The sequence below is a fragment of the Ornithorhynchus anatinus genome, chromosome 4 (genome assembly GCF_004115215.2).
Source record: "Ornithorhynchus anatinus isolate Pmale09 chromosome 4, mOrnAna1.pri.v4, whole genome shotgun sequence".
Lineage (NCBI taxonomy): Eukaryota > Metazoa > Chordata > Mammalia > Monotremata > Ornithorhynchidae > Ornithorhynchus > Ornithorhynchus anatinus.
This window is the reverse complement of record NC_041731.1, coordinates 46,275,177-46,293,434: the sequence shown is the minus strand read 5'-3', so window position 1 is coordinate 46,293,434 and position 18,258 is coordinate 46,275,177. Positions and strand designations below refer to the sequence as shown.

Here is an 18,258-nt window from a genome sequence, read left to right as displayed (position 1 = left end):
CTCTCTCCCATCCCCAGGCTCCAGCCAGAATCCTGGGTGGCCCAGCCTCAAACTATGACCAGGTGCTCCAGACCTGGCCTAACCACCCTCGAGCCAAAAATACTACTCATCCTGCCAATCCCCAGCCTCAGCGGGGCAAATAGACTCTTCCGGTACACTGGGTTTGTATTTCAATTAACCAACCAACAGCAATTATTGAGGGCCCATTGTAAACAGAACATTGTATTAAGCAATTGGAAGAATACAATAGAGGCAAAAGATACAATCCTTGCCCTCAAAGAGTTTATGCTCTAATGAGAGATGAATCACAATTATTAAGCATTAGGAGGAACAAGAGAATGGAAAGACGGCTATCTGAGTAAGTACTTAAGTAGTACAGTGCATAAATCGATATGTACAAAAGCGCAACGGGTGACTATAAGTACATAAGTACTCAAGTGGTAGCGGAAAGGATATGACCTGGGAAAACAAATAAAAAAAAAAATCAGAGAATGCCTTCTAAAGTGGTGGAATTTCAGAAAGACTGTGAAAATAGGGAGACGTAGAGTCTGTCAGATTTGGAGGAAAGAATTCTTATGCAGGGACCCTGAGAAGTGAGGGAAGTCATAAGCAAAGGCTCAGAGGCAGAAGAGCTGAGAGCAAGGGATCACAAGAAGGTTCCCCTGGGAGGGGCAAAGACAATTTCCCCTCCCCTTCTCAGGCTTGTGCCTACGTGCCCGCCTCCCTGGCACTGAAAGACTGGAGGTCCATCTCCCTGGTATAATGTGGGTGGGCGAGTGGGTGTGCATGCATGTGTCCACCACACTGGCTCCAGTATGTTTACGCCTCTCATTTTTCCCTAGCTCCACCCCAAGGAGCATCACCCCTAAGGAGCCCTCAGCTCAAAATGAAAAATTGGTATCCACGACAACCCCAACCCCCTTTTTTTTTTTAATCTCCCTGCCCCACCTACTACAGTATCCAAGATTCTTACTTTCCGTTAATCTTTGGCTGGAACTCAGATAATTGGGTCACTGATTTTAATCAACAATCTGCCATACGCTTTTCATGCAAAACAAGTTTAACTGGATATGCTTAAGGTCAAAGTTCCATCATGAATACCTCTATGACAAAAAAATCCTAAGATTACGAAAGCAAAACTGAATCTCAAACATTTGGGAAGAAATATTTTTAGGAAGCTCTATTTTCAATAAACAAAACAAAATGAAACAAGAAACACTGTTTCAATGGTTTTCTTGCTAGGAAATGTCCCACAGAAGAACCTTTGTTCACAGAAGAGCTGCAGAATAATTTTGTAAGATTGCCCGCTTGTGAGGCTAAAAATTTACATACATTAGATATGCTTACAGCATTAGAGCTGCAAGTAGCATCTAGAAACCGGATCTCCAGGCTCCTGAATATGTCAGAGGGGCTAAATGACATGGGGAAGCAAAAGTGGGCACCAGTAAAGCAGAAGACTCAGGTCCTAATTCCAATGCTGCCCCAAATTTGCTGATAGGCAATTCACTGAACCTCACTGAACTTCGGGGGAAGAAAAACGCAAGCAGCGGAACAGTGACTCAACTACCCAGAATGTCTGTATATCTAGGCCAGCCTCAGCCCCAAGCATTCCAGATAACTATATTTTTACTGTACCAAGTTTGTGAAACCGTTCCATTAATTTTTATTGCAAAAAAGATATGGCTTGAATAGCTGAACCTTTCATTTCTTAGTACTGTATTACTAGAAGTACTATTATATCATTATTTTATTATTGAAAAGTCGAATGGCTTGGTGGAAAAAGCACAGGGCCTGGGAGTCAGAGGAGCTGGTTTCTAATTCGGCCTCTGCCACTTGCCTGCTGTGTGATCTCAGGCAAATCACTTAAACTTTTCTGTGCCTCAGTTTCCTCACCTGACAAATAGGGATTCAATACCCGCTTTCCCTCTCACTTAGCCTCATCTGACTATCCTGTATCTATCCCAGTGCTTGGCACAGAGTAAGCACTTAGCAAATAACCACTACTCTTACTATTATTTCTATCAATAAAACATGCAATCAAATTAATTGAGCACGCACTGTACTAAGCATTTGGGAGAATACAATTATAACAGAGTTGGCAGACACATTCCCTGCTCACAAGGAGCTTCCAGTCTTGAAGAAATGCATTTGAACTGTTTTAGCAGAAGTGCTAAAGGTTTCCACTAAACCACCCACACTCTCTTGCCCGTCCCCTTGTGCAATATTTTTGTGAATGCTTCCAGGACTGCTGAGGGTTGTAGCCCAGGCGGCCCAAGTGATGAGCGCACTAGGAGCCCAAGAGAAGCACCGTCAATTGACTGACTGGCAAGCAGGCCAGCCCATGATTCATGATCTGCCTTGAATATCTACCTTTGAGAACACCCTGAAATGGGTCTGGCAAGAATAAAGGAAAGAATGCGGGTCTGGGAGTCAGGAGACCCAACAATGAATTCAATCCTCCCATGATTTGAAGGGCATAATAATAATAATAACGTTGGTATTTGTTAAGTGCTTACTATGTGCAAAGCACTGTTCTAAGTGCTAGGGCTGACACAAGGTGATCAGCCCCCATGTGGAACTTACAATCTTCATCCCCATTTTACAGATGAGGTCACTGAGGCACAGAGAAGTTAATGATTGGCCCAAAGTCACCAGCTGACATGTGGTGGATCCGGGATTAGAACCCATGACCTCAGACTCCCAAGTCCGGGCTCTTTCCACTGAGCCAGGCTGCTTCTCTGGCACGTAAAGTCAACACCTCATTTTCCAGACTATACGTTCATTTGAGGCAGGGAAAATGTCTGCCAATTCTGTTATACTGTACTCTCCCAAGTGCTTAGTACAGTGCTCTGCAGACATTAAGCACTGAATAAAAATGACTGCTTAAGTGGCTTTCTTCCAGCTCTCTCTTTCAATCTAGTGCTGGATCCTGCCAGTTCTTACACAACACATCCCAGACTCTCCTCTTCCTCACCACCCAAAGTGTTACCACACTGTCCCAAGCTATTTTCATATTACAGCTAGACTATCGCATCAGCCGCCTCACCGGTCTCCCAACCGCCACTTCTCCCCACCTCCAATCTACACTTCACGTTACTATGTGGATCATCTTCTTGACAAGTCACTCACCAACCATCTCCTCACTCCTCAAAAACCGTCACTGGCTTCTTATTTCCATCCAAATCAAGCGAGACTACTCATGATCAATATCAAGGCTCTTCCGGAACCATCCCCACCATCCTATCCGTTACCAAGACCTGCCGGTTTCACCTCTACAATATCGCCAAGATCCACCCTTTCCTCTCCACCCAAACGGCTACCTTACTATTACGGGCTCTCGTTATATCCCGGCTAGACTACTGTGTCAGCCTTCTCTCTGACCTCCCTTCCTCCTCTCTCGCCCCGCTCCGGTCTATTCTTCACTCCGCTGCCCGGCTCATCTTCCTGCAGAAACGATCTGGGCATGTCACTCCCCTTCTTAAACAACTCCAGTGGTTGCCTATCGACCTCCGCTCCAAACAAAAACTCCTCACTCTAGGCTTCGAGGCTCTCCATCACCTTGCCCCTTCCTACCTCTCCTCCCTTCTCTCTTTCCACCGCCCACCCCGCACGCTCCGCTCCTCTGCCGCCCACCTCCTCACCGTCCCTCGGTCTCGCCTATCCCGCCGTCGACCCCTGGGTCACGTCCTCCCGCGGTCCTGGAACGCCCTCCCTCCTCACCTCCGCCAAACTGATTCTCTTTCCCTCTTCAAAACCCTACTTAAAAATCACCTCCTCCAAGAGGCCTTCCCAGACTGAGCTCCTCTTCCCCCTCTACTCCCTCTGCCATCCCCCCTTTACCTCTCCGCAGCTAAAGCCTCATTTTCCCCTTTTCCCTCTGCTCCTCCACCTCTCCCTTCCCATCCCCACAGCACTGTACTCGTCCGCTCAACTGTATATATTTTCGTTACCCTATTTATTTTATTAATGAATTGTACATCACCTTGATTCTATTTAGTTGCCATTGTTTTTACGAGATGTTCTACCCCTTGACGCTGTTTATTGCCATTGTTCTTGTCTGTCCGTCTCCCCCGATTAGACCGTAAGCCCGTCAAACGGCAAGGACTGTCTCTATCTGTTGCCGACTTGTTCATCCCAAGCGCTTAGTACAGTGCTCTGCACATAGTAAGCGCTCAATAAATACTATTGAATGAATACCTATCTGCTCTCTTCACCCACTACTCCCTAGCCTGCCCTCTTCACTCCTCCCAGACTAACTTTCTAGTTGTTCCTTACTCTGGACCCACCCACCTCCATCCCCTGACCTGGAAATTGCTCTCCCCGAAATCCAGCAGACCCGCAACTCGCCCATGCCCAAAGGCCTCTGGAAATCCCAACTCCTCCAAAAAACTTTTTCTAATTAACTCCCAACACCCTGGGGCACCTTTAGCACTTGGGTAGTTGTTTCCACCCATCCTCAGCAAGTGGGTGTGTTTACATGCACTCGTGCAAACGCATATACACCCCACACACCCCCCTCCGCCACCACCATTTAATTAGAGGTTCCAACCTGCCTTACCAGAGCAGGGCAGAGAGAGACTATTAAGAGCACACGCTTCCAGAGACTTGGGTGCGATGGGAAAGCTGTGGCCGGTGTGCCTTACTGGACTCTGGACAGCCTGTACTGAACCACAAAATGGCTCCTTTTAACTGCAGTGTTCTGGACCTCGTCTTTACGTATTTCTTCTTTCCTCGGCCAGTTGATGGTATTTACTGAGCGCTTACTGGGTGCGGAGCACTGTATTAAGCACTTAAGAGAGTACAGTATAACAGAGTTGGTAGATATGTTTGCTGCCCACAAAGTGTAAATCTTGGCCTTCCTCAGACCCATTTTAGACTGAACCCCTGTGGACTAGAGATTGACTTATTTATCCTTTATTGTATTTTTCCTAAGCAATACCAAATAATATCAGTGATGATTAAATATACCATTACAACTCCTCCTCCTAAACTCCTCAACCTAAAAAAAAATTGTTATAAACTAGATCTTCATTCATTAATACTTAGTTAACAGTATTTGAGCACCTACTAGGTGTACTAAGCACTGGGAAGAGCACTTAGAACTAGTACATATGAAATTTGAGCACCTACTGGGTGTACTAAGCACTGGGAAGAGTACTGAGAACTAATACAGATGATTCTGGTATATTCTTTGTTTTATGGAATTTGGTAAGTGTTCTTACTATGTGTAGAGCACTGTACTAAGTGCTGGGGTACAGAGTCCATGTCCCACATGGGGCTCTAAAATTAATCCCCATTTTACAGGTGAGGTAACTGAGGCACAGAAAAGTAAAGTGACTTTACCAAGGTCTCACAGCAGACAAGTGGCCGAGCCGGGATTAGACGCCAGGTATTTATTAAGCGCTTACTATGTGCAGAGCACTGTTCTAAGCGCTGGGATAGACACAGGGGAATCAGGTTGTCCCACGTGGGGCTCACAGTCTTAATCCCCATTTTACAGATGAGGTAACTGAGGCACAGAGAAGTTAAGTCACTTGCCCACAGTCACACAGCTGACAAGTGGCAGAGCCGGGATTCGAACCCATGACCTCTGACTCCAAAGCCCATGCTCTTTCCACTGAGCCACAACCTTCTTACTCCCAGGCCTGTGCTCTATCCATTAGGTCACACCGCTTCCTGATAGAGTCAGATTTTCTTGCCTTTCCAAACCCAAGATGATTGAAGCACTATTAATTAGTTGAATTAATAATTATTTTGCTCCTGACAGCAAAGGGTGTTATTACCCTGCAGAGAAATTAAATCAGAGCCTAGACGATGATACTCTGTAATACAAGTCTGCCCATGAATTCAATTTACATCAGTAGGCTGAAAATACGCCACCGAAGCAAATTTTTTTTTAAATTTATGTATTATTTGTTGAGTTCCCATATCTCCCGAATTGCACAGGACTGAAAACTGTGAGAAATTCTCTTTGGCCCCACCGTTTAGAGCCATCAATATGGGGAATGGCAACATTAAACAAAATAAAATTTGAAAATAACCATTAGCATTCTTCTTGCTGATTAACCTGCCAGTGTGCTTACTGAAAAACAGGGCATTAAGAAAAAAACAGCAGTGAGGCATGCTAAGACAGTTTTCGGTGATGAATCTTCAGTTGCAATAAAAGAGAACATAACACTTATGTTCTAGACAAGGTGAGACATAGCTCAGAAGTGACAAGTAGTTTGCTAGTGAGTACCCTAGCACTGGCACTAAAATGAGAATCCTTACACTTCCCAGAGTGATTACATGATACAAAAACACTTACCTCAACTTCACAATATAAGAAAAGGATAAATAGCTTTCACAGTTTTGTAAGTTTCCATAAATTAAGTCTATCGGCCTGCCTTGAAGCCAACTGAATTCACTCCTCATGGAGAAAGCACACCCAAAAAAGCAGATTTTCCCTCACTCACCAACTTACAATATCAAATGTGAGCCACATAGGAGAGGGACTGTGTCCAATCTTTTGAACTTGCTACATAGTAAGTACATGACAAATACCACAATTATTATTAAAGGCTTATCAAACCAAAGATAAGTCTGGAGTATGAGAATAAATTCTACCCTGAGAATAAGTTGGGAAAGTCAATAGATGAAGTGAGAATCTCCCAAAGCTGTCTCTAAGTTTCTTGTAAATAAAAAAGAAAGGCAAATTCTCTTCCTAAATCTTTCCATAAAGACAGTGGATGGATATAGTAACCAAATGCTGCTCAGCAAAAAGAGAAGTGATAGAAAATGCTATCAAGAAATGACTGCTTCAGTCTCATTTTCACTGTTTGAGGTACTAGCAAAGTTTAAACCTGTCTTCTCAATAAAGGAAAGGCTACACTTCATTTAATTTCAAACTACAATGCAAGAACTTAACATAATGTGTCTGTTTCACTTCACTCACAGGAAAAGAAATTTAAACAAATGTTTCCTTGAACAAGAAATTTTCATTATCTTCTAGCGTCATCATTAGCTTAGACCCCACGCACTTCATATCTCCTTGAAACAAAAATTATATAATTAGTCAGCAAAGAGCTTTTCTAAATTAAAGCAACCATATTGTAAGAAGACTCCTCCATGAAATTAGCAATTCAAACTTCATCATGATCACAAAGATCAAGGGAATCAATCCATCTAAACAAAGGTTCTTAGTGTGACCCAAACCTGTGGGTTGATAAGAGATATTACATATAATAGAAATAATGTTATCCATTGCTCTAAAATGACTAAACGTAATCTCTCAGATTAACTCAAAAACTGGCTCACAACAGTTTGTGAAAAAGCACCTTAGCTTACAAGAGGCAAACTCATCTTGGCTCCATCACTTCTCGCTATGTGACCTTGGGCAAGTCACTTCACTTCTCTGTGCCTCAGTTATCTGTAAAATGGGGATAAAGACTGTGAACCCCATGTGGGACATGGATTGTGTCCAACCTGATTCTCTTTTATCTGGTCCAGTGCTTAGTACAGTGATTGGCACATATTTAACTAATTTAACAAATATATATTAAAAAACTCTTTAATAATAATACTACTAATAATGGTATTTGTTAAGCGCTTACTGTGTACCAAGCACTGTTCTAAGCACTAGGGGAGATATAAGGTAATCAGGTTGTCCCACATATGGCTCACAGACTAAATCCCCATTTTACAGATGAGGTCATTGAGGCACAGAGAAGTTAAGTGACTTGTCCAAAGTCACACAGCTGATAGGTGGCAGGACCAGGATTAGAACCCATGACCCCTGACCCCCAAGCCCATGCTCTTTCCACTAAGCCAAGATCCCTCCATTTCTGAGAGAGCAAATGACTACCAGACTTGTTTCATTATACTGTAATGGAAGCTTCCTTTTTGCAGGAATAATTGATTTCTTCTTCCCTTTTTATTTTTACAGAAGAGATTCTAGAGTCCTCGAAATCTTTTCAATCCTACCTAAAAAATGCCAAGACCGCTGACCCCTTCTAATTACGTTAGGGGGCTGACAGAGTGACATACCAAGTCAAGAGACTAGGTTCTGTCAGGAAGTGAGGGAAAGTTGTAGAAAATAGTTCTAGGGAGTTAGGTTCAGCCTTGGAGAGCTGAGTCAACGGCTACAAATGCAATATGCAGCCTCTAGACGGTAAGCTTGTTAGACACAGGGAAAGTGTCTGCCAACTCTGGTATACTGTACCCTCCCAAGCGCTTAATACAGTGCTCTGCACATAGTAAGCGCTCAATAAATACCATTAGTTGATCGATCAGACTTGAAGGTCACAAATAGTCCACAAATCACACGGTATACTGAAGTCTCCTCTCTTCCTCCATCATATTGCCCTGACCTTTCCCTTCCTCTCCACCCAAATGGCTACCACTCTGGTGCAAACTCTAGTCAGATGGTGGCTAGCTCACTGTACTAGCCTCCTCACTGGTCTCCCAGCCTCCAGACTCCCCCCCCCGCTCCAATCTAAACCGTATACCGCTGCGAGGATCTCGTCAATCAAATCCACCAGTGACGGTCATTGAGCGCTTACTGTGTGCAGGGCACTGTACTAAGCGCTTGGGAGAGAACAATGCAACGGATTTAAGTTAGCCACATTCTCTGCCCACATCGAGCTTTCAGTCCAGAGGAAAGCTCAGCACACAACTCTCCACTGGCTTCGATAACACCTCACATTCTGCTTCGAGGCTCTCGACCAACTCCAACTCATCTGCTCTGGTCACCTGCTACTCCTCAGCTTGCACTCTTCGCTCACCTCAAGCTAAGCTTCTAACTGAACCTCACTCTCTCCTCTTCCACCTCTTTTGCCAGCCAGATCTCTCCATCCCCCCAAACGTGATAGACCACAGTGCTCCCCACATTCAATGCCCTCCCAAAATCCCACCTCTTCCAACAAGGCAACCTGATCAGTTCCCAACAACCCACGACAAATAAACCACGCAGCCATTTCTAGCATTTTTTTCTACGCGTTCTCATGAGTTTTGTGTGTATGCTAGTCAACTGTATATTCAATTACTTATTTTGATTACTCTACTTATAAATATTTTTATTTTGGATTACCCCATTACAGCATAAACTCCTTGTGGGCAGGAAATGTATCACTTCTCTGTTTTGTACTTCCCAAGTGCCTAACAGCGCACTGTACCCAGTGGGCCCTCACTAAATACTATTACCATTAATAATTTTTTTAAAAAAATCCTCAAAATGATGACGTTTTCCACTGGTCCCATCAATCCAATTTAAAGTAATCTCCCTACGTGGAACATCTAAATGAACCCAAATCAGTTGAATTTATTAAGCGCTTACTGTACGCATGACATTGCGCTAAATGCTTGGGAGTACAGTACAATAATATCAGCAGACACAGTCCCAGCCCACAAGGCGCTCACCGTCTGGAGGGGGAAGAAAGATGTTAAATTACAGCTGGGGAAAGGGTAGCGTAAAAGGATGCATACCTAAGGTGCTGGGGTTGAGAGAAATATCAAGCGCTTAAAGGGTAGAGATACATAAGCAATACAGTGGGAGGGAAAATGGGGAAATAATAATAACTGAGGTATCTGTAAGCACTTACAAAGTGCCAAACGCTGTACTAAGCACTGGGGTAGATAGAAGATAATAAAGTCCCATGGGTTTGGGGCTCACAGTTTAAGTAGAAGGGAGCACAGGGATCGAATCCCCATTTTGCAGATGAGGGAACTGAGGCACAGAGAAGTTAAGTGGCTCGCCTAGGATCACAGAGCAGGTAAGTGGCAGAACCACAATTAGAGCCCTGGTTCTCTGACTCCCAAGCTCGGAGTCAGGAAACGAGGGCTTAGTAGGGATGGTTTCTTAAAGACATGATTTTATTGATGTGTGCTGGCCGAGAAAAGACTGGCAGAGATTTTCCTTTAGGAGAAACATAGGTGGCTCTTTCAAGGAATCGAGAAGCAACATACCGAGAACCTCCGAATGTTACGTGAAAATCTCACTCCCTTTAACTATCGATACTCATTACTTAGATTAAAAGTAGATGTTTTGGCTTGAAGAGCCTTATTTGGCCACAGTCCTGGGCCTGGCTGAGAAACAAAAAAGCCAGCCAGGCTTTGGCCTGAGGTAGAATGATCATGGCCTCTTCATTCTGGGGTGGGGCGACCATGATCTTTGCAAATGCGTGACTGCAATGTAGCTGAACAGGTGTGATTCAACCAGGACATGGGCAAGTCACTGTGTGGGCACTTGGATCACCTGCTAGTCTACTGCTAGTGAAATTGAGCCATAGTTGCCCCATCTATTAAAGGGGTTAAACCGCCTGTTCTTCCCCCACCTTAGATTGTGAGCCCACGTGGGACGGGGCCTAGGTCCAATCTGATTATCCTCTATCTCTCCAGCACTTAGCACAGTCCTTGGCATATAATAATAATAATGATGGTATTTGTTAAGTGCTTACTATGTGCCAAGCACTGTTCTAAGCATAGAGCATAACCTTAACAAATAGTATTATTATTATACTACCACCCTAGAACTCCACTCGGGTGACACTTTGGCCGGCAGGAAATAGAATACTCTGGTCAAAAGGATATCTTGAGGAAATATGAAGCTGTAAGCTTGTTGTGGGCAGGCAATATGTCCGTTTATTGTTGTATTGTCCTCCCCCAAGCGCTTAGTACAGTGCTCTGCATACAGTAAGCACTCAAATATGACTGAATTCCAACCCAATTATTTAGTCCGAGTTACAAGCTCCTTTAAGAGGCCTATTTCTGAATTCGATACTCACAGGACAACTTTTTGTTACCCACATGTTTTAAACTGCTTCTACAAGATCTCAGTGGGAGAACACAGAGCACACAAACATTTCTTTTCGATTCTGATAACATCCTTAACTGATTCAACACACACTTAGGGGATCATGATTTCTAAATAAACAACAAGTTGGATCTCAGCCTATAAAATAAGAAAACCAGGGCTCATTCCAAACATCCTTTTCAAAGAGTTGCAGGTTTTCAAATCCATTAGGACCTGGCTCCCTAATGCCAATAAAGAACATTGGGATTTCCCTATCAGGATAGTTGCTCAGAGACCTAACTACACAGAATTCAGCTTCCAATGCAAGTTAAAGCAGTTCAATGTGGGCAAGGCAAAATTGGAACCATGCCACAACAGAGAAAACAACCCAGGGTTAGCTCCCAAACAAACTTCTCCCACTTGAAAAACAGGAATAGTAAACCTCCACACGCTGCATAGGAGAAAATACCAGCCAGGCAAGAAAAGGTTTTATTAAGTAGGGCTACTTTCAAAAGGAACTACGACTAAAGATTTCACATAAATCATTTTCTGAAGTAACTTCAAAATTTCTGTAATACTTGGCATTCTTTAGAAAGCAATAATCATTCATTCCCTCACACCTGGCTATCACTTCAGAAGTTCTGAAAAATGCTAATAATTTTTCTTATTGGGACACCTACAATCTTCATTTTACTACAGCAAGTGCTCTAGGTATTTGTGAACAACAATGTCAGCAAGTCCCTCTCCATAATTTCTAACTTAATACTCTTATCTTTTGACTCATACTTTCTATCAAAATGTCACATACTTGAAAATCCAACTGGCAAAACTACTGGTGTTATTTTCATGTACCATTTTCCAAAGTTAGAACAGTCACAGGCAGGCATACTCCTCTCCCTGGCAATTTCCCATCATTTCCAAACAATAACATTCAAGAGATCTATGCAATTTGCTAATTAAAAAGAAAAAAATCATTGATTTTATGTACAAACTTTTTTTTTTCAAAAAAAAAAAAAAAAAAGGCTGAGACTGAGCTCCTCAAAAAGAAAACTAAACCTGACCAACACAAGGGAATTTAAGCCACACGTCGATATTGGTTATTGCTGTAACATCCCTTCGTGTGTAGCTACCATCTGACTTTAAAACCAAAGTGAAAGACAAAAAGGCAAACTCAAGGTTCCCCCACAAAAAAAATCTGCAATTAAAACCCAGAGGTAACATTCATATAGCACATAAATTAGAAGCAGGCCCAATTTATAACATTTTACATATCCTAGAGTGGCTATGACCCCAAGAAAATTAGTTCAAGTGAAAGACTGCCAGCATCTTCATGATTCCTGGTGCAGTTCCGGGTTTTGTTTTGTTATATTTTCAGGGACCAATCCAATCATTTATAGAGTTTTGCAATTCAACTGCAATCACTTTCAAACATCCACCTGGTAACAAAGTGTCTCTGGAAAAGTCTCAGGCTCTAGTAACTTGTATAGGTATTCAGGAAAGAAATAGCTGCAAAACCTTCACTTTTCCATGCCATTAACGAAAGCTGGGAAGGTCTATACCTTCATGACAGCAAATTATGTTCCAGTTCCAGTGACATATTACGGAATATTACAGGAGCTCAAGAGAAACAAACAGTTCTGGATAAACATTTCTCCGTACAAATGTTATTCAAAATGCTCTAATACCTTTTTGTTAAACATGATGTTACGAGACCTAATTTTAAAAACGCACACAAATAAAAATTTGGCAATTCCTATAAAAACATTTGCATGCAATCAGCACTGTTCAATCACCTTCTATTACGTATTTACCCTCTGGAAAATAATGCGATGTTTTCTATACATTTACCACTGCAGAGAAAATTAAATTCTTCCTCAAGATGCAAATGGCTTCTCTTCTATCAGCTGTAATTTTCAAATTATTTAGACCTTGAAAATACATTTTAGGTCACGGTGGAAAAGTTTAAAACAGAAAGCCTGTTCATAAAAGTAGAAAATCCAAGAAAACTTCAGAGGTTAAAAGAGAATTTTAAGAAAATGGCTCGTTAACTCCATTTACTTCCTAGTTACTTGGTGCATGTGAAGAGAAAGAAAATAAATAAAACCATTTAAAATATTGTCGGAAAATCATAACGGCCTTAATTTGAAGGTAAATTAAGAGCAACTCATTTAAGAATTTTAACCAGGAGTTTCCAATCCAGCTAACATAAAGCCTAACGAGCCACCGAAACTCCCTTCTACATACTTACGTAAGGGCCAATCTTGAGAAGCCAAAGCAGTTTTAGGACAAAATGTTATTTGTGCCGAAGTGATTTCCGTTTCCCATGTCTGCAACTCCTACTCCTACCGATTCAAAGAATTATGAGTTACCCCGCAAATCAAATGAAAGTTTCCTGGGTCGCCCTTCCTTTAGCCCTCCAAGACACTGCTACTGCCTAGATTTCATCTTCAACTTCAAAATACCAAAATTATACTCCAGCCAAAACTCTCATTGGCCTCCCCTCTGCCTCTATCCCTTTCTTCCTCGGTGCCTCTCAAATAAACCCCCTTGCCCTTAAAACCCTATTCACGTCTTCCGAAGATCCTTCCAAGATTTTCCCGAGTCCACTGCAACCAAAACCAATGACCGAATTTCTCTTCGGGACAGTGGTTAGAGAGAAATGGCCCGTTTTCACTTAGATACAGTCTCACGACTCCTCCTGTTTGTGTTGTGTCTGCTTACAGGGCCAGGTCTAATAAGTGAAGTTGGATAGCACTCGGAGTCCTTTTGGCCCTCAAATGCCAGGAGAAAAAAAAAAAGGGGACTACAAACAATAACAATCCTATTTACTGAGCATTTACTGTGTGCAAAGCACTTACTAAGCGCTTGGGAGAGTACAACATAACATTCATTCAATTATTCGATTGTTTTTGAGCACTTTCTGTCTGCAAAGCACTGTACTAAGCATTTGGAAAGTACAATTCAACAGTAGAGAGAGACAATCCCTGACCACACAGGGCTTACAGTCTAAAGGTGGGGAGACAAGACATCTCAACAAATAAACAAGCATCAATATAAATAAATAGAATTACGTATTCCCTGTCCACGATGATCTTACAGTTTAGAGGGGGAGACGGACAGGGATGGTCTCTCTTTATTGCTGCACTGTACTTTCCCAAGCACTTACACCCAGTAAGTGCTCAATAAATGACTGAATGAATATAAATAAATTACAGATATCTACAGATATGTTCATATGTGCTGAGGGGAAGGGAGCAGGTGCCTGACTAGGAGCAGGTGAAGGAGAAAAAGCAAATGAATTCCGAGGGGCCATCAGCCACTTCAACCTGAAGGGAGGAGCAAGACCTGGGGCATGATCTGGATATTCCTTCATTCATTCAATCGTATTTACTGAGCGCACAGCACTGGACTAAGTGGTTGGAAAGTACAATTCAGCAATAAAGAGAGACAATCCTTGCCCACACCAGGCTCATAGTCTAGAAGGGGGAGGACAGTCATCAGAACAAATAAACAGGTATCAATATAAAATTACAGATATATAAAATTCATGCATTCACTCATTCGATCATATTTTTTGAGCGCTTACTGTGTGCTGAGCACTGTACTAAGTGCTTGGAAAGTATAATTCAGCAATAGAGAGAGATAACCCTTCCCCACACTGGGCTTACAGTCTAGAAGGGGGAGGACTGACATCAAAACAAGTAAACAGGCATCAATATAAATTACAGCTATATACAATTACAGATATATATATACATTCGTTTGTTCATTCATTCAATCGCATTTATTGAGTGCTTACAGTGTGCAGAGCACTGAGCTAAGTGCTTGGGGAAGTACAATACATCAAAACAAGTAAACAGGCATCGATATAAATGGAATTACAGCTATATACACATTCACTCAATCGTATTTATTGAGCGCTTACTGTGTGCAGAGCACAGAGCTAAGCGGTTGGGGAAGTACAATACAAGTAAACAGGCATTGATATAAGTAAACAGAATTATAGATATAGACATAATTGATGCTATTGATGCCTGTCTACTTCTTTTGTAGTCTGTCTCCCCCCTTCTCCACTGTGAGCCCGCTGTTGGGCAGGGATGGTGTGTTGCCAAATTGTCCTTTCCGAGTGCTTAGCAGATTGCTCTGCATATAATAAGTGCTCAATAAAGAGGACTAAATGAATAAGTGCAATGGGATGAAGAGGCGGGGGGGGGGAGGTAGAGGAAGGGGAGCGAGCCAGGCTGACGCGGAAGGGAGAGCTAGGGAAGAAGGGGGGCTTAATAATAATAATGTTGGTATTTGTTAAGCACTTACTATGTGCAGAGCACTCTGCTAAGCACTAAGGTAGATAGAGGGTAATCAGGTTGTCCCACGGGAGGCTCACAGTCTTCATCCCCATTTTACAGATGAGGTCACTGAGGCCCAGAGAAGTGAAGTGACTTGGCCACAGTCACCCAGCTGACAAGGGGGCAGAGCCGGGATTCGAACCCCTGACCTCTGACTCCCAAGCCCGGGCTCCTTTCACCGAGCCACGCTGTTTTCAATCCGGGCAGGCCTCCCGGCAGAGGTGAGCCGGGCCCCGGCCCTTCGCACTTTTCAAACCCTCCGCAAAGATCTGCGCCTGTTAGTGGGCAGGGGGGCCTCTCTCTTTTGGCCAAATTGTCTATTCTGAGCGCTTAGCCCAGTGCTCTGTGCAGAGCAAAGGGCTCAATTAAGACAACTACATCAATCTTCGAAGCGGGCGGGCGGGCGCACGGCCGGGTTCATTCATTCAATAGTATTTATTGGGCGCTTACGATGTGCAGAGCACTGGACTAAGCGCTTCGCATGGAGAATTGGGCCACAGAGAGGGACCCTCCCTGCTCCACGACGGGCTCGCCGTCTAAACAGTTGTATTTATTGAGCACTTAGAATTTGCAAAGCACCGGTCTAAGCACTTCGAAATGGACAGTTGGGCCACAGAGAGGGACCGTCCCTGCCCCATGACGGGCTCGCTGTCCAAACAGTCGTATTTACTGAGCACTTACAGTGTGCAGAGCACTGGTCTAAGCGCTTCGAATGGACAATTGGGCCACAGAGAGGGACCCTCCCTGCTCCACGATGGGCTCGCCGTCTAAAAAGTCGTATGTATTGAGCGCTTACAATTTACAAAGCACCGGTCTAAGCACTTCGAAATGGACAGCTGGGCCACAGAGAGGGTCCGTCCCTGCCCCATGCCGGGCTCGCTGTCCAAACAGTTGTATTTACTGAACGCTTACGATGTGCAGAGCACTGGTCTAAGCGCTTTGAACGGACAATTGGGCCACAGAGAGGGACCGTCCCTGCCCCACGATGGGCTCGCTGTCCAGTTGTATTTACTGAGTGCTTACGATGTGCAGAGCACTGGTCTAAGCGCTTCGAATGGACAATTGGGCCACAGCGAGGGACCCTCCCTGCTCCACGACGGGCTCGCCGTCTAAACGGTCGTATTGATTGAGCGCTTACGATGCGCTGTGCACTGGTCGAAGCGCTGGGAGCGTACCTGCCCCACGACGGGCTCGCCGTCTAAACAGTCGTATTGACTGAGCGCTTACAATGTGCAGAGCACTGGTCTAAGTGCTTCAAATGGACAATTGGGCCACGGAGAGGGACCGTCCCTGCCCCACGACGGGCTCACGGGCCGCGCGACTCAGTGGCAAGAGCCCGGGCTTGGGAGTCTGAGGTCCTGGGTTCGAATCCCTCCTCCACCACTTCTCAGCTGGGTGACTTGGGGCGAGTCCCTTTACTTCTCTGTGCCTCGGCTCCCTCATCTGTCAAACGGGGACGAATCCTGGGAGCCCCAGGGGGGACCCCCCCCCCATCAGCTTGTATAATAATGTTGGCGTTTAAGGGCTTGCTCTGTGCGGAGCACTGTTCTAAGCGCTGGGGTAGAAACGGGGTCATCAGGTTGTCCCCCGTGAGGCTCACAGTCAACCCCCATTTTACAGACGAGGTCACTGAGGCCCTGAGAAGTGAAGGGACTCGCCCACGGTCACACGGCTAGAGAGCCGGGATTCGAACCCATGACCTCCGACTCCCCGGCCCGGGCTCCCTCCACGGAGACCCGCCGCCTGTATCCCCCCCTTCCCAAGAACAGTGCTTGGCACACGGTAAGCGCTTACCCAACGCCATCAGGATCGTTCCACGGGGGAGTCGGGCGGCCCGGCAAAGGGGAAGGAAAGCGGACATCATGATAAATAGGATGCAGGGGAGGGAGAGAGGCCTCGCGGGGACGATAAAGAGGGTGGTAAATAAGCTGTGCGACTGGGAGGGGGCGAGGGGAGGCCAGGCCGGGTGGAGGAGGGGGCGAGGGGAGGCCAGGCCGGGTGGAGGAGGGGGCGAGGGGAGGCCAGGCCGGGCCAGGCCGGGCCAGGAGCGGCTAGGCCCCGGCCGACGCTCACCGACAGGACGAGGCTCGGGTCCCGAGGCCGGGTCCGGGGGGAGGCTCGGCGGTCGGGGAGGAGCCCCCTCGCCTCTTCGCTCGGCGGGTGGCTGGACGTGGTGGTCCGGGGCTGGGCTGGGCTGGGCGGGCCGGTCCCGGTGTGTCCTGCTGCCGCTGCTGCTACTACTACCACCACCACCACCACCACCACCACCGCCGCCGCCGCCGCCGCCGCCGCTGCTGCTCCTCCTCCTCCTCCTCCTCCTCCGGGCCAGCCGGTCCTGGGCGCCCCGGCGCAGGCCTACAAAACCACCGCCCGCGGGGCAGGCTGGGACTTGCAGTTTCCGGGGGCTCAACCTGCGGCCCGTCCCACCGTCCACCTCCTCCCCTCCCCTCGTCTTCCTCTTCCTCTTCCTCTTTCTCTCTCTCTCCCCCCCTCCCTTTCCTTCTCGGTCTTCTTCCTTCTCTCCCCTCCCTCCCTCCCTCCCTCTCTGTCCCGCCCCCCATATCCCTCTCCCTCCTCTCCCTCCCTCTCTCTCTCTCTCCTCCTCCCTCCCCCCGTATCTCCCCCCCTCTCTCCCCTCCCTCTCTTCCCCCTCCCTCGCTCTCTGTCCCTCCCTCCTCCCTCCCTCTCTCTCTCTCTCCCTCCCCCCATATCTCTCTCCCTCCCTTCCCCCTCCCTCCCCCCATATCTCTTCCCCCCTCCCTCTCTTTCCCCCTCCCTCCCCCCATATCTCTCTCTCCCTTCCTTCTTTCTCTCCCCTCCCTCTCTCCCCTCCCCCTCATCTCTCTCTCTGCCTTCCCTCCCTCTTTTTCCCCCTCCCTCCCCCCATATCTATCTCTCCCTCCCCCTTCCCCTCTCTCTCCCATCCCTCTCCTCCCTCCCTCTCTTTCTTTCCCCCTCCCTCCCCCCATATCTCCCTCTCCCTCCCCCCATATCTCTTTCTCCCTCCCCCCATATCTCTCGCTCCCTCTCTCTCCCCTCCCCTCCCTCCCTCCATATCTCTCTCTCCCCTCCCTCTCTTCCCCCTCCCTCTGTCTCCCCTCCCTCCCTCTCTCCTCCGTCTCTCTCCCTCCCCCTCCCCTCCCT

General features: G+C 45.9%; 1 protein-coding gene across 7 annotated transcripts in view; it reads right to left on the bottom strand.

Moving 5' to 3' along the window:
• GAPVD1 (GTPase activating protein and VPS9 domains 1) overlaps nt 1-17,305 on the bottom strand; it is a 67,456-nt gene extending 50,151 nt beyond the window's left edge. For 6 of the 7 annotated variants that reach the window (XM_029062198.2, XM_029062203.2, XM_029062201.2 and 3 more), the window contains exon 1: nt 17,188-17,305. The gene's annotated coding sequence lies outside the window, so the exon portion shown is untranslated. Of the gene's footprint in view, nt 1-13,016; nt 13,137-17,187 lie in introns of those variants that run through there. The other variant, XM_007669574.4, reaches the window with a different exon arrangement.
• Between the last annotated feature and the right edge of the window lie 953 nt (nt 17,306-18,258).